Below are 22,910 nucleotides of genomic sequence, written 5' to 3'. Positions count from 1 at the left end.
ATATTCAAAAGATATATATATTTAGGCACTGTACTGTGTATTTGTGTCATTTGGATGTAGCACTGGGCTCTGTCTGTGTTTCATGTTCTGTCTCTGGTTTTAAACGATCTTCCTTGTGTAACGGATTTTCTGGCCTGGCCTGACCCACCCAATCTCAGATTGGCCCATGTGGTCTAACCAACCCCCATTACATGGTCGTGTCTGGTGGTGCACCTGTTGGCAACAGGACTCCTGAGTCTCCCGCATGATGGTGTTTGGGGATTGCCAACCCGGACAGGCAGCTGAGGTAGTGTGTGCGAGTCCTACCTATAACCAGTGCAGCGCCTCCACCTCATCAGGATCCCTGCGTCCGCATGGGGATTATTCTGATGAGGAACTCCTCCATGGTGCCATCATCTGTAGAGTAACTCCAGTCTCACACATGAGAATGTCTTTGATCAAGGTGTCTTTATTGTGGCTTACGGTGCGGGCCAACTGCCCCTTACAGGGATTTTGCTTAGCCACACATCTTGCTGTGTTATCCTCCCCTCCCAATAGAGTGGGATCCCCTCTCCCCTCAGGGAGATCACCCCTGTGCCAGGTCCCTGGACACAGTATGGCTTGGTCAGCTAGATGTTACTTAACATAACATAGGGCCACTAGTTAAAGCGCTAGTGTGCCACCGATTCCCAAGTCTCAACGTAGACTTGCTCCTTACTCCAACACACTAACTTTTAGCAGTGCTGTGCCTTATATCCCTCAGGGGGCAGGCACATCTCTGATGTCACTAACGGTGGACTCAGAGTATGTAGCCACTCCCATCCACACATAGGGCACCTCCCCAGGGTGTGAGGGCAAACCTCCATGATTACTGCTGGCATCCCTGTAACTTACCAGGTTTACTGCCAGCAGGAGAGGAAACTGCAGACCATTTTACAGCATGGCTACATTTGTAATGATCATCCCACTCTTAAGACAATTTACTTGAGCCCCTCAAATCTGCTTCCTGCCTGGGTTTCTTCAACTTGTCTGCTGTTTTCAACTTTAAACATGTTAGTTACTGTAAATTGTAATGTTGCCCACTTTATTTTGGACCCAGAACATAATTCAAAACAATAGGTAACTCTCAATGAGTAAATTCTCAGAATTGTGTTAAATACTCAACGACACATTAACTTCAGTTAACGTATCGTTAAGTGTTAACGGATATTCTCAAAGCTCAGGAATGAGGAGTTAAGTGCCATGCTAAAGTAGCGATGGTCTGCTGTTAACTTTAACGGATGCTTGTGCTTATGTAATGCAAAAGACGCGAGAACCACCCCAACGGCCACCTCAACGCATATCCTCCGCAGTCCGTTAAATGTAACGAAAGAAATAACACCATTTTCACAGCTTTTTTTTTAGGTCGTTGATATACGTGGCGTTAAGAGCTAGAATTACCTAACGCCAGTTATCAGAAAATTATTTGCCTTATCCAGGTATCTGAAGTGGGCTACTTTGGCTTTCTACACTATATTGCCTTTGTAATATAGGAAGCGAAAGTGAATACCAATACCCTGGACTTGGATAGCTAACTTTTTTTTTACCTACATCAAGATAAGTTAAACCCATAAAACTGTATATGGTTTAATGTGCAACAGTAATCAATACTGTTTAGTCTTACCACCTTGTATGTGAGATGCTTTTCTGTCAGCATAAATCCTTCCATATTTCAGTAACCAAGACAAATGATATAATTATGATTATGATAATGTTACTAATAAATTATTTGTCTATTAATTTTCCTTTGTTGTTTGTTGGCCAGTCTTTATATTTATGTAACACCCTGTGTCTGCTATCAGCAAAGGACATGGCCCCTTTAAGAATTACATTCCACTAGACCATGTGACTGTGCTTAGCCAGTGGAATGACAGTTGGTGTCAGTTGGAAATGGATTGCTGAGGGGACTGGTGTGGCAGTTAGTTTTCATATGGCGAGGCTGCTGTAGAATACTCTGCAAGGGCCGGACCGATCCATGGAGTGAGAAGACTGGTGGATTTTGCTGGCCAGTACAAAGTACAGTGACACCTCAGGGAGCACTGCAACAGCTAAAAGGAGAAATATCAGGATTTAACAGCCAGAGGAAAGAGAGAGATCTCAATGCATTGGAACACAGGTTATGTTTTCAAATTGACTGTAAGAAGCAGCAGCTGCATCTGTTTGAATCCACAGCTCCAACATAAGGTTATTGTATAAATATCCTGCCTGATCAACAGGGTATGTGAACTACTGTAATATGCAGTGACTGTAAAATATATAAAGACAGAGGTGCAGCTTTAGTGATTTCTTTTAGTAGGATTGCAGAAATACTGTGTGGTTATGGGTTATGTAGTAGCCCTGTGTATGTATTCCTGTTCAAAATGATAGATAAAGTAATATAGGGCCTCATGCAGAGAGCATAGAATTTTAAAAATGGCGAATTTCATAAAAAGTAGCTTTTTTGGAGAGTTTTATTCTCCATATGCAGAAAAGTGCGAATTCTGCTATGTTTAACATGGATGCGTGTGGCGAGTTTAAATTGGCGAGATGCGCGCTTCAGAAACGTGTAAAAACAAATTCGCGCCTTTTTTTTCCCCTTTACTATAGGCGGCGAGCGCCATCTTGCCATATTTTCGTGGCGCGGCAAAAATGCGAGAATCGCGCCTTTTTTTGGCGCGAACAGCCGCTACTTGCCGTTCGCACTTCTCTGCATTCGGAGAGTTTTAAAAATGGCGCGATTGAGGTTCTCGCCAGCCGCGAGGCGAGTTTTAAACATAGAAATAAAAAAATGGCGCGTTTTTCGCAACTCGCCATTTTATGCCGTTTTCTGAGGGAAATTGAACAAAAAATGGCGAGTTTTGAAATAACGATGCTCTCTGCATGAGGCCCATAATGTTTGTTATAATTCCTTACAGTTTTGTCGTGTCTAATTACTCCTGCTGCCGACTCTGTGTACCACCCACTATAAGAGTTAAACCCCAAGTTACAGGACTCAGGCCCCCACCTCAGTGACAGGTTCTATAGTCTGAGGTAAAGTAAAGAGGGATTAAATCTATTATATGTTCGCCTTAGTTAAACTGTATTCCCGGTGGCTGCTTCCCTTTTTATTGATTTGTTTTTCAATAGTTACATTCTTGTTGGTTTACTTTATTGTTTTTCCATTTACTTGCATATTTCTCCCACGACCTGAAGGCATATTACTTACTACAACATATTTGACATTATTCCAATATCTCTTTATATTGTATAAGGTTTATAGATTCTGTTTCACGTTGTTTCTGCATTACCATGATCTTTTGGGGGCTGTAATTCTGTTAGATAATAATACATTGGTTATATGATTGGATAAGAGATACTGGGCCTTATTCAGAAAGGGTTGATAAAAAAAATCGCAAGGGAATTTAAAATGCCGTTTTTTTGGGTGTTGCTATCACGGTATTCAGAAAGGCTCGATTACCAGTGATAGCAAAATTCCCAAAACAGGCGAGTTACTGCCAGCGAGAGCATCCAGCCTCTGAAAAGGCCTGAACCGGCGATTCATTTCTGCTGCAGAGAAAGCTGCTCTGAGAGAGCCGCCTCTCACAGCGGAAATGTCGCCCGAAAATTACTTATTTAAATATACATTTCTTTCATAGTGTAGATGTGCAGGGGGTCTCAGGACTTGAACCACGTTGGTTTCAGGTCCAGGGACCCCCTGCTTCCCGAGATACAGGCCTCTTTATGGGGTGCCGGTATCTCCTATGCAAGGAAATGTCCCGGTCACATGACGCGGGACATTTCAATGCAGAGGGATACTGGCACCCCATAAAGGGGCCTGTATCTTGGGAATCAGGGGGTCCCTGGACATAAAACCAATGTGGTTCAGCTCCGGAGACCCCCTGCACATCTACACTATTAAAGAATGTATATTAATAAATATTTTAAAAAACATCAATACACGCCCTCCCCCTACTCCAACATTAATGAATTTAAACAGTAAAATAGAAAGAAATAAATTCTAACAAGATCTGAAAGAAGCCTAAAACGCATTAGCTAACATAATACAACATTAACTACAAACGAACACCAATCGCAAACCTTTAATTACATTAAGCATGAAAAAACAAACAATCACATCCACATAATAACCGAAATGCAAAAAAGCAACAGCAATACCAAGCGAGAAATGCCCCCCAAATATTGGCATAATAATGTATTAATCTGCACCCTAAAGAGGTACAGATTAATATATTATCAGTCAATGTGCCTTCCCCAAAAAAATCAAAAAACACATCCAAAGAATAAACCTGTAAAAAGAGACATTTGCAAACATTGAATATATTACTTACCATTAGAAGCGGTGGCCCTCCGACTCCCGGGGAAACAAGAAGCTCACGTACCTTGAAGGCCTCTAACAGCATCCGATGCCATCCGATATGAAGATCCGGCTCAGGTACCCCAATCTTCTTTTTTCTTTCTTTAATCACCTTCTTCTATCTTCATCTGTAACCATTTCTTCATCTTCTTTATCTTCTTTCTTCATCTGTCAATCCAAAAAACCCCATGTTAAATCCCAACCGATGTTGTCCCGTCGTCTTCTTGGGCTCAAATGAGGCGTCACAGCCTTAAATATGGCTTGTGACGTCACATTTAGCCTCAAAATGGTTAACAGCCACCTGATTGGCTGTTAAAACCATGTTCCGACTTTAATTTTTTTTTTTTGACATGACGTGACTTAAAGGGAATGATGCCAGCCAATCAGAATGGCTGTGCTTCATTTTCCTTTACGATGACGTCACGAAGCCGGCGTCACATGGTATTTCAGCCAATCAGATCGTGGGAACCAAATCCACACTCTGACTGAAATACCTTGTGACACAGCGGACATCTTGGATTTAGTGATAAAATTTTGCGTCGATACAGGCCGTTATCGAGCACTTATCGAGGCTTTCTGAATACGAGTAGCCATTTTGGTCGATAAGTGGTCGATAAGTGCTCGATAAGGGCCATATCGAGGCTTTCTGAATAAGGCCCACTGTGCGTTAGAAAATTGGATATGATGCCATCTCTCTCTCCCCCCCCCCTCCCCGCCCCCATCCTATCTCTCTCTCTCTGCGTCCTATTTCTCTCAAAAGACCCTTCCCCACAATGCACACACGATACTCCCATGCCACACAAAAAACACATTCACACAATACCACCCTCCCCCACCATATCACCACAATGCCCCACATCTGTGCTTTCTATCTATACAGAAGGTATATTTTGTAGTGTCTTGGTCACAACATCACCTACCTGCACCTGAAAAAATGGTTAACCCCCAAAACATGGCTCACCTTTTCACTCCTCAACAAATCAACTGTTTGACTCATTGAAAGACTGTATGATTGGAAGGTAGCGTAGTCCATCTTCTGTCAAGTTTACCGTATGAGTGAGATTCTCACATACTCTGGACCAGCACCATCTCTACATTACAAAGAACTTATACCTGTGAGTGCCTCTACTCCATGTACTTATGTTTAGGACTAGATCCACAAAAGGGTGGTAAGGTTTAGTAAGCCTTTTGTAAATCTGTCAGTCCCATAGACCCTGTGTGCAAGCAGGCTGTCAGGACCCACCTTCACCCACTATATTAGACCCAGCATTACTTATTAAAACGTTAATTTGAGAAAATCCTAAATTCTCCAGCACTGCAAATAGAAATCGATGATAACTGTGCCGATCGTCAGATCTTTGTCAAAATTCGCTAAATGCTGCTGCAAAATAGTGTCAAATTTACATATTAGCAAATATCCAATTGTCTTTAAAAAATTGCAAAAATGGTAGTTACTGTACTGTAAGCAAACGTCAAGACATTTGCACATCCCTAGTGATAAACCTTTTGTTTTCAATGTCTTCTGTTATATCACATTGCTTTTCACAATCTCAGTTATTAGAATATGTGCAAAGCAGTGGAAATGTTAATCACAAATTTGTAACTGGATTCCAGCAAATTATATACCATTAGATTATAATAATAAGTGTATTGGATTATTATAATAGAATAATAATAATAGAATAATAAGTGTATTGGATTATTATAATATAATAATATAATAATAAGACAGCATATTTTGCTGCCAGATTTCATTATGGTTTAGTGTTTGTGTGTATATATACAGTATACACACACACATATATATATATATACATATATATATATATATATATATATATAGTGTGTGTGTGTGTGTGTGTGTGTGTGTGTGTGTGTGTGTGTGTGTGTGTGTGTGTGTGTGTGTGTGTGTGTGTGTGTGGCGTCCTTTCCTTAAACACTCCTCCAATAAAAGAGACATCAGGCTACAGAATCCCTGTGTTGTCAACAATAAATTGTTTATTTATTTATAGTGATCTATTCACTTCTTACAATACAAGGTAGAGATGCAGTTATGTTTTTATAAATCTGTCCTCGTGACAATACTATTTATATTCAATTTTAACTTTATGTTTACCATAAATATCATCTTTACTGTATTTTACAACGTATGCCCCATTGAAGCGAGTACAGTATATATATGATATATATTGTGACAAACGGCTTACTCCGGTGCTCCGCCGTCTGTCCGGGACTGTTAGAACATGGTCTTTTAGGGTAGGTTAAATGACGAGGCTTAACATGCTGTTCCTTTAAACAGGCTATTGCCTGGTTTATTCAGTCCCAGGCACTGAGACTGCCACAGAATTCAAAATAACACATTAGCAACCAAAACACTGCTCGTCTGAGCACTAACTTAACTAAGGTTTTCCCTGACTCAGGGTTGGACTGGCTTATCCAGTTCCAACAACAAAAATAAGGAACTTTGCAGTTTTTAGACAAAAAGGAACAGAATGATTTAACCTGTTTGGTGAGAGGCGTTTCCCCTCTCTGCTTCCAGCAGCCTTCCTGCCTCCAGGCTCTTGGGGAGAGGGGAGAGGAATCAGGAAATCAGCCTTCTCCAACCAGCAGAACAGGTGACAGAAATCAGGCAGCAGACAAACTCTGGTCTGGATCCCTCACCCCCCAGTTCCAGCACTTGCCAAACTGTGGGATGGAGGGCATGCATTCTGAGGCTGCACTTTCCAGCCTAAACTGGATAGAAACGGTTCAGTATCCTGGGAGCCCTATATATGGAATTTATCACCATACCCTGGTTTCTGTCACATATCCTCCCCCCCAGCTCAGACCCCGAGGGATGAGCGACCATTGATATTAGGGAGTGCATCCTTGACAACCCGTCAGCATTGCCATGTTTGTGCCCTGACCTCTGTTCCACAGAAAATGTAAAGAGTTGTAGGCTTAGGAACCACCTGGTCACTCTAGCATTCTTCTCTCTGTTTTGACACATCCAGGTGAGGGGTGCATGATTTGTGACCAACCGGAATTTTCTCCCCAACAGATAGTATTTGAGCGTCTCTACAGCCCACTTTATTGCGAGACATTCTTTCTCGGCTATGGAGTAATTTTTCTCCTGGGGATTTAGTTTCCTACTTAAATAAAGGATGGGGTGCTCCTCACCTTGAGACTCCTGGGAGAGTACAGCCTCCAGCCCTACCTCAGATGCGTCGGTTTAGACTAAAAACTCTTTAGAGAAGTCAGGTGTGACCAACACTGGTTGGGCACAGAGAGCTTCTTTCAGGCTTCTAAAGGCCTGTTCGGTTTCGGGGGACCACTTTACCATTAGCGGCCCTCTTGGTTTTGTGAGGTCGGTTAGTGGGGTTGCCTTAGTTGCAAAATTGGGAATAAACCTTCTATAGTAACCAATTAATCCCAAAAAGGTCCTTACTTGTTTTTTTGTAACTGGCCTTGGCCAATTTTGTATCGCCTCTACTTTGAGTGTTTGGGGTTTGAGTAAACCTCTGCCAATAGAATACCCCAGATACTTGGCCTCCTCCAGACAAATAGTGCATTTAGCGGGGTTAGCAGTTAGTCCACCAGACCGAACTGCGTCAAGCACAGCTTGGACCTTTGGAAGGTTGGATTGCCAATCTTCACTATGGATTACCGAGTTTATGGTTTTAAAATTTTATCCATCATTCTTTGGAATGTGGCGGGAGCTCCATGTAAGCCAAAAGGCAGCACCCTATACTGTAAGAGGTCGTCTGGGGTTGAGAAGGCTGTCTTTTCTTTTGCCCTTTCTGTGAGGGGTACCTGCCAGTATCCTTTTGTTACGTCTAGGGTCGTGAGATATCGGGCTTTGCCCAGTCTCTCTACCAGTTCATCAACCCTGGGCATAGGATAAGTATCACATTTTGACACAGCGTTTAGTTTACGGTAGTCATTGCAAAACCTTGTTGTACCGTCTGGTTTTGGGACTAAAAATATAGGGCTGTTCCACCCACTTTGGGATTCCTCAATTACGCCTAGTTTTAGCATTTTTTTAAACTCTAAACTTGTAGCCTCTCTTTTGGCCTCTGGGATTTGGTACGGTTTAAGGTTAACTCGGACCCCCGGTTCAGAGAGTAGGTCATGTTCAATTACGCTAGTTCTACCTGGCTGCATAGAGAAGACTTCTTTTTTTCTTCTCACTAAATTCTGGACCTCTCGTTTCTGATGAACGGACAGGGTTTCAGCTATGCTAACCTCTGGGTCAGTTTCTCGATTCTCTGACGGACCTGGGGGTACTAGGGTTAACAAGACCTCTCTATCTTTCCAGGGCTTAAGTAGGTTTATATGGTAAATTTGCTCAGGTTTCCTCCTACCTGGCTGTCTCACCTTGTAATTTACTTCTCCCACTCTTTCCAAGACCTCATATGGCCCATGCCACTTAGCAAGGAATTTACTCTCTACAGTGGGAACCAGAACTAGTACCCTATCGCCTGGGGGAAAAATTCTGACCCTAGCACCCTTATTATACGTATTCCTCTGGGCCTCTTGAGCTTTTTCCATGTGTTCCCTCACTATAGGTAGGACTGTAGCTATGCGGTCCTGCATCTGGGCAACATTCTCTATTACACTTCTGTATGGGGTAACCTCGTGTTCCCAAGTCTCTTTGGCTATATCCAGTAAGCCCCTTGGGTGTCGGCCATACAATAGTTCAAACGGGGAGAAGCCTGTGGATGATTGGGGAACCTCCCTAATGGCAAATAACAGATATGGTAACAAACAATCCCAGTTTTTCCCATCCTTATCGACCGCCCGGTGTAACATGTTCTTTAAGGTTTTATTGAACCGTTCCACTAAACCATCTGTTTGTGGATGATAGACTGAGGTTCTGAGATGCTTGATTTCCTTTTATCAACCCGATATACTAGGTCATTCTCTACCTCGAAGTAGGGGTAGGCAAGTGACCTATCTGGTTGGCCCGGAGTACTATTCTGGTCCCGTATATTCCCCCTTGCTCCCACTAATGTGGGGTCTTCCCACTGGGCCTTCTTAAAACCCCCAGGACTGACCTCTAGGTCAGCGAAGGTCTTATCCTGTTCTGGGGTGGTAAGCGCCTGTTCAACCTCCTGATTTGGGGTATTCCCTACCAAGGTGGCCATGGGAAAGGGGATTTTACAGCATTCTTCCTCTTTCCCCTTTATATTTGGGCCCTCGTCAACCTCCATTTCTGAAAAAGGGAAAGGATTTGTTTCTTCTATTACATCTTTATGGTCCGCTATTGAACTCTAGGCGCTATTCTGAGAGGAGGACCACATTTTTAGAAAATGGGGAAAGTCGGTCCCTATTAACACATCATGTGCCAATTTGGGTACTATACCCACTTTGAAATCTAAAGAACCAAACTCTGTTTCAATAAGAACATCAACAGTGGAATATTCTTGATTATCCCCATGTATACAACAAATTGCCACTCTTTGTGAACTGTTTACCTGTTTTTTCCCAATGGGCAACAGGTATTCGGACACTAGTGTAACCATACTCCCAGAGTCAAGTAGTGCCCGAACACTCTTACCATTTACCTTTACAACAGCCCAGAGATGGTTATTCAAGGGGTCCTCTGGGCTAGGGCCCATACATTGAGACCACAACGAATAAGGTTCAACACTGTTGCATTGCATTGGTTCAGTATTTAGTGGGCAGACTTTCACGATGTGGCCCCTCTCATAACAATTTACACATTTAGGTACATAGTCTGTGTCCCACTTAGAGCCCTTTTTTGGCTCTCCACATTGGCTGTTGCCCTTAGTATGCGAGTCACTGTTGCTGGTGCTGTGTGAAGGCGGTCGTCGCTCTTCAGCCCCCCTTAACCCTGGTACCCTTTTACTGTCTCTGGAAGAGTCCTGGAACCTTGGATAGTGGGGATGCTCCATGACTGTGGGTTGCAGGTGCTCTTCTGCTGCATTGTACCTTTCTACGAGGGCCACCAGCTCGTCTGCATTGTGGGGGTCACTCTGACTGACCCAACGGCGTAGGGCAGAGGGAAGTTTCCTCAAGAACTGGTCCATGACCAACCGTTCCACGATGTGGCTTGCTGAGTTGACCTCGGGTTGCGGCCACTTCCGAGCAAGGTGGATGAGGTCATACATCTGGGATCGGGTGGCTTTATCCAACGTGAAGGACCATGCGTGGAACCTTTGGGCGCGAACGGCCGTGGTCACTCCGAGGCGGGCGAGGATCTCGAACTTCAATTTTGCATAGATATTAGCTTCGGCTGGCTCTAGATCAAAGTAAGCCTTCTGGGGTTCGCCGCTTAAGAAGGGTGCGATTAGACTGGCCCACTCAGCTTCTGGCCAACCCTCTCTCTGTGCCGTGCGTTCAAAAGTGAGAAGATATGTTTCAACATCATCCGAGGGCCCCATCTTCTGAAGGTAGTGGCTTGCCCTGGTCATTTTCGGGACTGGGGCTGCCTCTGCCAGTGGAGTCTTAATGATACCCTCTCTCAGGATCTCGAGTTCCTGCTGTAAGCCCTGGGCGAACCGTTGTTGCTCCTCTCTCAGCAAGCGGTTTGTCTCTTGCTGGGCTGCATTCGCCTCTTGCAGGGCTGCATCCATCTGTTGCTGGGTTGCATTCGCCTTTTGCAGGGCTGCATTCGTCTGCTGCTGGTTTTCATTCGTGTCTTTCTGGGCAGCGACATTGCGTACCAGCGCGCTCACCACATCTTCCATCTTGTTTGGAGAGAAAAAAAAACTTTTTTTTTTTTTTTTAAAGTTCTTTAACCCGCAGACCTTTTAGTGTTCTGCCCGCATTCTCCACCATATGTGACAAACGGCTTACTCCGGAGCTCCGCCGTCTGTCCGGGACTGTTAGAACACGGTCTTTTAGGGTAGGTTAAATGACGAGGCGTAACGTGCTGTTACTTTAAACAGGCTATTGCCTGGTTTATTCAGTCCCAGGCACTGAGACTTCCACAGAATTCAAAATAACACATAAGCAACCAAAACACTGCTCGTCTGAGCACTAACTTAACTAAGGTTTTCCCTGACTCAGGGTTGGACTGGCTTATCCAGTTCTAACAACAAAAAAAAGGAACTTTGCAGTTTTTAGACAAAAAGGAACAGAATGATTTAACCTGTTTGGTGAGAGGCGTTTCCCCTCTCTGCTTCCAGCAGCCTTCCTGCCTCCAGGCTCTTGGGGAGAGAAACCAGGAAATCAGCCTTAAATACCTGATCTCCGACCAGCAGGACAGGTGACAGAAATCAGGCAGCAGACAAACTCTGGTCTGGATCCCTCACCCCCCAGTTCCAGCACTTGCCAAACTGTGGGATGGAGTGCATGCATTCTGAGGCTGCACTTTCCAGCCTAAACTGGATAGAAACTGTTCAGTATCCTGGGAGCCCTATATATGGAATTTATCTCCATACCCTGGTTTCTGTCACTATATATATATATATATATATATATATATATATATATATATATTATATATATATATATATATACAGCTAAACCCCGTTATAACGCGCCTCGCTATACCGCGATTCGGTTATAACGCGGTTTTCCCGTGGCTCCCGTTTTGAAAAAAAAAATTTTTTTTTTTTTTGCACACTGCACACACTGCACACACTCACTGAACACACACTGCTCATTGCTCACACTGCACACACACTGCACACTGCACACACACTGCTCATTGCACACACTGACACACTGCACACACACTGCACACACACTGCACACTGCACACACACTGCTCATTGCTCACACTGCACACACTGACACACTGCACACACACTGCACACACACTGCTCATTGCTCACACTGCACACACACTGCTCACACTGACACACACTGCACACTGCACACACACTGCTCATTGCTCACACTGCACACACTGACACACTGCTCATTGCTCACACTGCACACACTGACACACTGCTCATTGCTCACACTGCTCATTGCTCACACTGCACACACTGACACACTGCTCATTGCTCACACTGCACACACTGCACACACTCACTGAACACACACTGCTCATTGCTCACACTGCACACACACTGCACACTGCACACACACTGCTCATTGCACACACTGACACACTGCACACACACTGCACACACACTGCACACTGCACACACACTGCTCATTGCTCACACTGCACACACTGACACACTGCACACACACTGCACACACACTGCTCATTGCTCACACTGCACACACACTGCTCACACTGACACACACTGCACACTGCACACACACTGCTCATTGCTCACACTGCACACACTGACACACTGCTCATTGCTCACACTGCACACACTGACACACTGCTCATTGCTCACACTGCTCATTGCTCACACTGCACACACTGACACACTGCTCATTGCTCACACTGCACACACTGACACACTGCTCATTGCTCACACTGCACACACTGACACACTGCTCATTGCTCACACTGCACACACTGCTCACACTGACACACACTGCACATTGCTCACACTGCACACACTGCTCATTGCTCACACTGCACACACTGCTCATTGATCACACTGCACACTGCTCATTGCTCACACTGCTCACACTGACACACACTGCTCACACTGACACACACTGCTCATTGCGCACACTGCGCACACTGCACACACACTGCTCACACTGACACACACTGCACACACTCACTGCACACAGCCCTCACAATACACTCACATGTCAGCAGCCCACCCCCCCCTCACATGTCAGCAGCCCACCCCCCCCCTCACATGTCAGCAGCCCACCCCCCCCCCTCACATGTCAGCAGCCCACCCCCCCCTCACATGTCAGCAGCCCACCCCCCCCTCACATGTCAGCAGCCCACCCCCCCCTCACATGTCAGCAGCCCACCCCCCCCCTCACATGTCAGCAGCCCACCCCCCCCTCACATGTCAGCAGCCCACCCCCCCCCCTCACATGTCAGCAGCCCACCCCCCCCTCACATGTCAGCAGCCCACCCCCCCCTCACATGTCAGCAGCCCACCCCCCCCTCACATGTCAGCAGCCCACCCCCCCCCCTCACATGTCAGCAGCCCACCCCCCCCCTCACATGTCAGCAGCCCACCACCCCCTCACATGTCAGCAGCCCACCCCCCCCCTCACATGTCAGCAGAACTCACATGTCAGCAGCCGAACCCCCCCCCCCCCCCTCCCTCTTGCAGCAGCAGCAGCAGCAGCAGCAGATCTGGCTGGGAGGACACAGACACACGTTGCCACGCACCGCAAAACCAGGAGGCTGGGAGGAAGAGGGAGGGGGGCTGGGAGGGAGAGGGAGGGGGGCAGGTCTCTGTTTTGGGGTCACCCCTGTGCCCTGGCTGGGAGTGAGGGGGGCAGGTCTCTATGGGGGATCCCCCCTCCCTGTGAGGGGCAGATGAGGCTGGACAGAGGCAGCCCCGTCCACTCCCAGAATGCTTTGCTTCTAGCAGCATCTGGCTCCGGTCCCAGCTTTCCTCCTGGGGGCTCCGTCTCCATTTTGCAGCCTCTGCAGCGTTGTACTTGTGACCGTGAGTACAACGTGCGGCTGACATGTAACCCACCCTCCTGCACCCAGAGGGGGCACTGCCCTGCGGGGGCATACCTTGGGGGTGGGGGGGTGGGGGGGGAGTTGAGAGGGAGGGAGGGGGCTGAGAGGGAGGAGGGATGAATCGCCGCCATTTTTTTTAAACTTTTTTTTTATTTATTTATTTAATTAACTCCCTCCCTCCCGATCAGGCGCGCGGCGGCCATTTTTTTAAAAAAAAATTAGCGCGACCCCGTTACTAACGCGGTGGTCTCGGGGTGGACCCCGAGGACCGCGTTATAACGGGGTTTAGCTGTATATATAATATATGATATAAGATATATATATATATATATATGTGTATATATATATATATATATATATATATATATATATTTATATATATTGTACTCGCTTCAATGGGCCATACATAATATACATAATTATATTTGAATATAAATAGTATTGTCACGAGGACAGATTTATAAAAACATAACTGCATCTCTACCTTGTATTGTAAGAAGTGAATAGATCCCTATAAATAAATAAACAATAATTTATTGTTGACAACATAGGGGTTCTGTCGACTAATGTCTCTTTTATTGGAGGAGTGTTTAAGGAAAGGACGCTACAAAGAAACATGTGGATTTATTTTGTAGAGTGTATTGTGCTTTATGGGACATTGCACCTGTTTCAAGTCAAACATTTTTCATTGCTTTTTTTTGTTATATATAAAAGTCCTGTCAGATAATGAGTCACGCTGTAATCATATCAGCATGTCTTGTAAATGTAGCACAGTGCTACCAGCTTTTAGTTGAGATTTGCTGCTGCTCAATTTAGACTAATTTCATGTGATTGTTATACTCTATAGGCCATGAAAAGCTGTCAAAGTTGCACAGATAGAAGTAGAGAAAAATTGTGTTATGGTTTTTTGTGGAATATATAAATAGGTATAAATGAGGCATAGAGAATGACACTAATTGCATAAAACCACAAAAGTAGACCTGCTGTCTCCAAGACAGTTTTTCCTAGTCTCTACATGTACTGTAATTAGTAACTGGAGATTAAGGCAATGCATGTTCACAAAGTATATGAATTAATGTTTCTAAAAGTCTCTGAAGTAAAATAACAGATATCTTTATAAAAGCCATGTCAATAGTTTGTATACTTTTTGGGCTTATCAGATATAAAAAGCTTTCATAAAATTATATATTTATATATTCAGTGCACATAATTAAGAAAAACCAATATTTAGTGGTGGAGAAAAATAGATGGGGTTAGATGTATACAAATGAGAAAATATCCAAAAATAAACTAATTTCAATACGTCTCACCACAAGTTTAATAGGTGAACTAGTGTTGGTGGTAGTGTACAGTATATAGGCAGAGAAGGACATTCATTTTGTATGGATATGGCTGCATTTATGCAAAACTGCCATTTATTTTTCCAGGTGTATTTTGCTAAATGATAGTAGGTTACTATGGGAACATTAAAAATGTAAAACTTGAATAAACTTATGTATGAATGTAAAAAATCACCTGCATTGTGTCACAGGAGTTGCTTTTTATAATCATGATGACATGATACTTTTGATTGATTTGTCTATCCAACCTCTCCCCAACTCTACTTGTGCAATTCTTTGAAAGAAGGGCAATTGTTAACTCTTGTTTCTAAGTTTTGACAACAAACATATTTTAGCACATTTTTTTTATTGTTTCTATAGTATTAAAGCACTATTATACTATTTGTGCTATGGTCTTCTTTGAAGTTCGCAGGAAGCAGGAGAAGGTGGAGATTTAGGAAGAAAAACAGAGTACCCAGGAGACTATTTCAGCTACCACACTTGTTTATTCACACTCTTAAGAGGGGTGGTGGGTCACAGAGGTGGCCTAAAAGACTCCTATTTGCACTCGCTAGACCAGTTGGTTTAGGCTAGGAAAAATTCAATCCTTGGAGATAGCTCCATAGCCATACATGTACAATTATAAAATCACATTTATTAAACATATATACAAAAGACCTAATATCTAAAATGCCACTATGTGGCTTCAGGAAACACAGAGAGAGCACCGGGGTAGTGCAATATTTGCTATGAGAGTAATTAAATTCTTGGGAGACTGTTGTTTAGTATACTGTCGTATTGGTTCTGCTGGTGTTCCCATCATAATCCCATATTTGTATCTTAGAGGTATACATATAGCCTGTGTAATAGGTTGGGATCCCAGCGTGGGAAGGTTACTAGGTAGTTATGGCTTATAACCGTGTTGGATGGGGCTATGTATTTAAGGGTGAAGTCCCTATATGTCATATGATATCTAGACAGAATAGTTTAGGGACCCCTGTATACTGTCCCTCTACCTTCCTTGAGTGAGGTGCATGGAGCGCCTAATGGATGCGCCCCACTAGGCAAAACCGTTAGCAGTCTGGGCGTCACTACATATAGCGTGGCTTCGTTATTAGTTAAGAAGCCAAACAGTCAGTTACACCACTTAAGGTGCTGTCATTGGTGCTGTCTAAAAGCATGCACCAGTGTGTCTATAGTGCGCTCCCTTTAGCTGTTCATACGACCTGTCAGCCTCGCAGAACTCTCAGCTTCCTGCTTTGTGTTCCTCTGCGACTCCAGATGACATCACCGAAAGTGCGTCATCACGTACCAACGCACGTTTCACGCTCGTAGGCGCTTCGTCAGGGTAATGGGAGTGACATCACTAGTCTCCTCCCTACTGTAAATACTGGTTGGTTGGGGGCGTATAGCCTCTCCCAACCAATCCCAGGGTTTTGTGGATAGAAGGACAGCTGTAACTAATCCCCGTTAAGGGGTATGTGTAATGTGCGTCCGGCTATCAGTGATTCATGTTACCTTGGTAACGTATCCGAATCAGCGTATGAGGTGTGTACTCTCATAAGGGGCAGAAATGATTGTACATAATCAGCACAGGGTGTACAGCGCGTGTGCTATGGCAAAGTCATATGAAGTGTGTATATATACTGGGATTTAGTCTGCCGTTGATATCAAATTAAACTAATGTGTAGGGTGTGGGTTAGTCCATGATGTGGTTGGTCATCGTCTAGGATGATTGTCAGCAATGGGTTAAGGTATCTCAGATGGTGTTTGTGTATCTTACATCCAGGTATATGTGTGTGAGGTGTAGGAGTGTTAGCTTCTACTAAGGTCCACCTCTAAAGTCAATACGAACTTTAAGGAGTTTAGGACTCTATTTAACTACCCATTGTCCTGTTCTCTCATTGTTGTTGTCCTGAGAGTGGATGTAGGAACCCCATCCCTATGTGGTCAAAGAATATGTTGGATCCAAGGTCTCTACCGATTGTCCCCATCATCTTGGGGGTATGGGTTGGTACGAGGTGTTGTTGATCATCATCTAGGATGATCCTCAGCAATGGGTTTAGGTACCTCAGATGGTGGTAGTGATTGCGTACCTTACATCTAAGTATGTATGTGTGAGGTGTAGGAGTGTACGTTGGTACTAGGGTCCGCCTCTAAAGTCAATACGAACTTCAGGAGTTTAGGACTCTATTTAACTACCCATTGTCTTGTTCTCTCATTGTTAGTGTCTTGAGAGTGGATGCAGGGACCCCATCTCTATGTAGTGAAAGTATGTTAGATCAGGGGTAACTACTAAATGTCCCCATCATCTTGGCTCCCTTGTCTGATACCATTGATCTTTCCTTGACCTGACACTATGAGTCATCTATCACAGCGGCCCCATTATCGTATCCTTGTGTTTAACCATAACCGTGGCAGTCGTGGTATGATCCCTACAGGAATGCCGAATAGATATAGCCCTCGTTTAGGCCTTCTGGGGACAGAGTCTGTAGTGTGAATATCCACTGACACTCACGCTGCATGAGACGTCTGTCCCAGTTGCCCTTCCGCGGGCCCCAAGGTATATGCTCAATCCCACAGAAGGTAAGGAATTTGGGGTCCCCATTGTGTTCATTTAGAACATGGCGGGCGACGGGGGTGTCCTTCTTATTTCTGATGGACCCTAGATGTTCTAGGATCCTCACTTTAAGGGCCCTGTGGGTCTTGCCTACATAGCGTGCCCCACATCTGCACGTGATGAGGTATACAACCCCTTCTGTCAGACAGTTGATGTGGCTCTTGATGGTATAGTCACTACTTACAGGTTTGCAGATGTTTCTAGTTACTTGCATAAAGGGACAGGCCTTGCACCGGCCACATGGGTATGACCCCATGGGTATCCTGTCTCCTAGCCACGTCCTAGGTTTAGTGTCCTTGTAGTGACTATGTACTAGTCTGTCCTTTAAGTTGCGTGCCCTCCTACATGTCATTGTTGGGGTGTCTTTGAGGACCTGTTTTAAGCATCATTCGTAAGGATATGCCAGTATCTGCTAAAAATCTTTCGCAAATCCTGCCACTGGTTATTATATGTCCCGATGTACCGTATGGTTTTGCCAGTCTGTGTTTGTGGATGTTGTCTGTCTACCAGAAGCTGAGCTCGTGGTGTGTTGATGGCCCGTTTTTTGGCCTTGCGTATGTTGTTTTTTGAGTAGCCTCGGTTGATAAATCTAGCAGTCATATCATCAGCTTGTTTATTGAATTCCTCTACAGTTGAGCAGTTCCTTCGTAATCTAAGGAACTGTCCCGTAGGGATGTTGTGGATGATATGTTTCGGGTGATGGCTCTCAGCCCTTAGGAGACTGTTAGTCGATGTTTCTTTCCTATATATGGTGGTGATGAGTTTCCCATCTTTCTGTTTACTGATTGTCAGGTCAAGAAAGTTCAGGGTTGTGTCGTCCATGTTGAAAGTGAGTCTTAGGTTGTGGTCATTGTCGTTTAACTTTTCAATGAATTGTTTGAGGAGTGGTGGGGGGCCTTTCCATAGAAGGATGACGTCGTCAATATAGCGCCCCCACCAGTCCACATACCTCGTGTATTGCTCCAGGGCCTCGCTGAAGACCACCGTTTCCTCCCACCAGCCTAGATATAAATTGGCGTAGGTGGGGGCACATGTGGTCCCCATAGCGGTGCCCTGGATTTGGTGGTAGAATCTTTTGTCAAAGATAAAGTAGTGTTTTGTAAGTACAAAATCCAATAGCTGGATTACAAATTCATTGTGTTTATTAAAGTTATTACCTCGTTGTTTAAGAAAGTGTGTTACAGCTTTCAATCCGACGGCGTGAGGGATACTTGTGTAGAGTCCCTCAACGTCTAGACCTACAAGTAGTGTGTCTGCACTAACAACCACATCCTCAAGACGTAAGAGTACGTCTTTAGTATCTCTTAGGTACGACGGTAGGGAGTTCACAAACGGTCTCAGAATCACGTCTAGATATTTGCTAGCACACGCCGTCAGGCTATCGATACCCGATACTATTGGTCTCCCTGGCGGCGGTAGTTTTAGCTTGTGTAGCTTTGGTAGGTGATAGAACGTGGCAATCTGAGGATTCCTTACCATAATGTACTCCTGCTCTCTCTTGGAGATAACTTTCGCGTCTACACCCTCACTCAGTATTTTCATGAGTTGTGTTTTGAACACTATTGTTGGGTCTTCCTGAAGTACCCTGTAACTCGCTTGATCTGAGAGCAGTCTTTTACATTCGGCAGCGTAGTCCTCCTTATTAAGAAGGACTATGTTGCCGCCCTTGTCAGAGGGTTTAATCTCGATCGAGGGGTCTTTCTCCAGATCTGCTAGTGCAAGGCGTTGTGGGTGCGTAAGGTTTTGTCTATGGTTAGTTTTACTCAACTGTAAGATCTCAGTCGTTACAAGTTTCACGATCACATCAACATTTGAGCAAGACTCTGAGGGAGGTGTGAAGGTGGATTGTGTCTTGAGGTCCGTGAATGGACCCTCACCATACGGTCTACTGGAGACTTCCTCTAGGTCATTCAGCGCCTCTAAATTGTCTAGGTCAGCGTCTGTCAAGTCTTCTAGTATTGTTCCCTGTATGGAATTGTGTCTCCTTCTCTGAAAAAACTTGTGTAGAAGGAGTTTACATGAGAACAGATTAAGATCTTTTATGCACTCGAAAGGGACTATATCGTTGGTGGGGGAAAAGGACAGGCCTTTGCTTAGAACTTCTATATGGAGTGTGGTCAGCACTTTGTTAGATAGGTTCACTACCTGTTTCTTCTCTTCTTCCCTCTGTAGGGCCTCCTCTGTTGCATCTGGGGTTGATATCCCCATATCTCTCTGTCTCTTAGCGACACCTCCCCTCCCCCTCCTTGTCTTCCTCGGCCTGGTTGGATGTATCTGCCTCCTACTCCTAAAAAATGCAGATCAGAAGCAGTATGTGGCCCGGGGTTAGTGTATTCAGGGTGGGGTATGTTAACTCTCTCTCCTTGTGTTTCAGGGTCAGTGTCACTGGCAGAGTGTTCCCACTCCGTTGAAGATGTTTCTAGTGGCTGCGGGACAAATCTTTTTTTGGATGCTTTTATTTTATACCTAAAAATGTTCCCTTCCTTGAAGTCAGAGGAGTCCCTAATAAATTTTTTCTGTTTTCTTAGTTTGATGTCTGCTTTTAGTTTGTCAATGTTTGTTTTCAGCTTTTTTTCTAGGTCACTGAACTCTTCCTGTCCGCTCCAGGTCTCAATGTCTTTTTTAATCAGTACTATATTGTTGTTAGTTTTTGTTAGTTTGTCTGTCTCATGTTCAATGAGTAGTTTCATTAGTTTAAATGAGCATTTGAGCAGTTCTGACTCCCACGCCTTATTAAAGGCTTCATCAGTTTGATACTGTGATGGAGCTAAGTTCAGTCTTAGACCTCGGGGGACTAGGTCCAGTCTGAGGTAGTTGGTGAGGCTTGTTATCTCCCACCAGATACGGGTCTGTAATTTTATTGCCCTTTCTAGACTGGAAAAAAAACCTTTAATGTCATTCTGACTGGAGCGTGGTGGTAGCTCCTGATCAAGTGAAAAAACAGAAGTGGCTTCAGTTTGCCACGCATCAAAGTCTGGTGTTGTGGACAGAAAACCAGCCATAGGGGCTAGTGAAATAGTACCCAGTTGCACAGGCGGATGGCAAAGTCTATTGTTCACCTATATCACACACGCTTAACACTTGCTGTGCTGACGTAGTCCCATTTCTGGGGAGCTGGTCAACCGAAAAGAACGGAGTTCTTATAAGCATATATAACAAGGCAGGGATTGGCTGCCGCTCTCCATAAATTGGAATAAAATTTGTTACTGGTAGAGAAGGATAGGGTGCATATGGGATGGGTAATTGAGTTAAGAGGGGTGGTGGGTCACAGAGGTGGCCTAAAAGACTCCTATTTGCACTCGCTAGACCAGTTGGTTTAGGCTAGGAAAAATTCAATCCTTGGAGATAGCTCCATAGCCATACATGTACAATTATAAAATCACATTTATTAAACATATATACAAAAGACCTAATATCTAAAATGCCACTATGTGGCTTCAGGAAACACAGAGAGAGCACCGGGGTAGTGCAATATTTGCTATGAGAGTAATTCAATTCTTGGGAGACTGTTGTTTAGTATACTGTCGTATTGGTTCTGCTGGTGTTCCCATCATAATCCCATATTTGTATCTTAGAGGTATATAGCCTGTGTAATAGGTTGGGATCCCAGCGTGGGAAGGTTACTAGGTATTTATGGCTTATAACCGTGTTGGATGGGGCTATGTATTTCAGGGTGAAGTCCCTATATGTCATATGATATCTAGACAGAATAGTTTAGGGACCCCTGTATACTGTCCCTCTACCTTCCTTGAGTGAGGTGCATGGAGCGCCTAATGGATGCGCCCCACTAGGCAAAACCGTTAGCAGTCTGGGCGTCACTACATATAGCGTGGCTTCGTTATTAGTTAAGAAGCCAAACAGTCAGTTACACCACTTAAGGTGCTGTCATTGGTGCTGTCTAAAAGCATGCACCAGTGTGTCTATAGTGCGCTCCCTTTAGCTGTTCATACGACCTGTCAGCCTCGCAGAACTCTCAGCTTCCCGCTTTGTGTTCCTCCGCGACTCCAGATGACGTCACCGAAAGTGCGTCATCACGTACCAGCGCACGTTTCACGCTCGTAGGCGCTTCGTCAGGGTGATGGGAGTGACGTCACTAGTCTCCTCCCTACTGTAAATACTGGTTGGTTGGGGGCGTATAGCATCTCCCAACCAATCCCAGGGTTGTGTGGATAGAAGGACAGCTGTAACTAATCCCCGTTAAGGGGGTATGTGTAATGTGCGTCCGGCTATCAGTGATTCATGTTACCTTGGTAACGTATCCGAATCAGCGTATGAGGTGTGTACTCTCATAAGGGGCAGAAATGATTGTACATAATCAGCACAGGGTGTACAGCGCGTGTGCTATGGCAAAGTCATATGAAGTGTGTATATATACTGGGATTTAGTCTGCCGTTGATATCAAATTAAACTAATGTGTAGGGTGTGGGTTAGTCCATGATGTGGTTGGTCATCGTCTAGGATGATTGTCAGCAATGGGTTAAGGTATCTCAGATGGTGTTTGTGTATCTTACATCCAGGTATATGTGTGTGAGGTGTAGGAGTGTTAGCTTCTACTAAGGTCCACCTCTAAAGTCAATACGAACTTTAAGGAGTTTAGGACTCTATTTAACTACCCATTGTCCTGTTCTCTCATTGTTGTTGTCCTGAGAGTGGATGTAGGAACCCCATCCCTATGTGGTCAAAGAATATGTTGGACCCAAGGTCTCTACCGATTGTCCCCATCATCTTGGGGGTATGGGTTGGTACGAGGTGTTGTTGATCATCATCTAGGATGATCCTCAGCAATGGGTTTAGGTACCTCAGATGGTGGTAGTGATTGCATACCTTACATCTAAGTATGTATGTGTGAGGTGTAGGAGTGTACGTTGGTACTAAGGTCCGCCTCTAAAGTCAATACGAACTTCAGGAGTTTAGGACTCTATTTAACTACCCATTGTCTTGTTCTCTCATTGTTAGTGTCTTGAGAGTGGATGCAGGGACCCCATCTCTATGTAGTGAAAGTATGTTAGATCAGGGGTAACTACTAAATGTCCCCATCATCTTGGCTCCCTTGTCTGATACCATTGATCTTTCCTTGACCTGACACTATGAGTCATCTAT

At 44.5% G+C, this 22,910-nt stretch overlaps 1 long non-coding RNA gene across 5 annotated transcripts in view; it reads left to right on the top strand.

The window, feature by feature from the left end:
- The first annotated feature begins 1,902 nt into the window (after positions 1–1,902).
- The window catches only part of LOC142502591 (uncharacterized), a 43,471-nt gene continuing 22,463 nt past the window's right edge, over positions 1,903–22,910 (top strand). For 4 of the 5 annotated variants that reach the window (XR_012803807.1, XR_012803808.1, XR_012803806.1 and 1 more), the window contains exons 1-2: positions 1,903–2,235; positions 4,332–4,429. This is a non-coding gene — a long non-coding RNA (uncharacterized LOC142502591). Of the gene's footprint in view, positions 2,236–4,331; positions 4,430–20,184; positions 20,338–22,910 lie in introns of those variants that run through there. The other variant, XR_012803803.1, reaches the window with a different exon arrangement.

Source organism: Ascaphus truei, chromosome 1 (genome assembly GCF_040206685.1).
Source record: "Ascaphus truei isolate aAscTru1 chromosome 1, aAscTru1.hap1, whole genome shotgun sequence".
NCBI lineage: Eukaryota > Metazoa > Chordata > Amphibia > Anura > Ascaphidae > Ascaphus > Ascaphus truei.
This window is presented reverse-complemented; position numbering and strand designations above follow the sequence as displayed.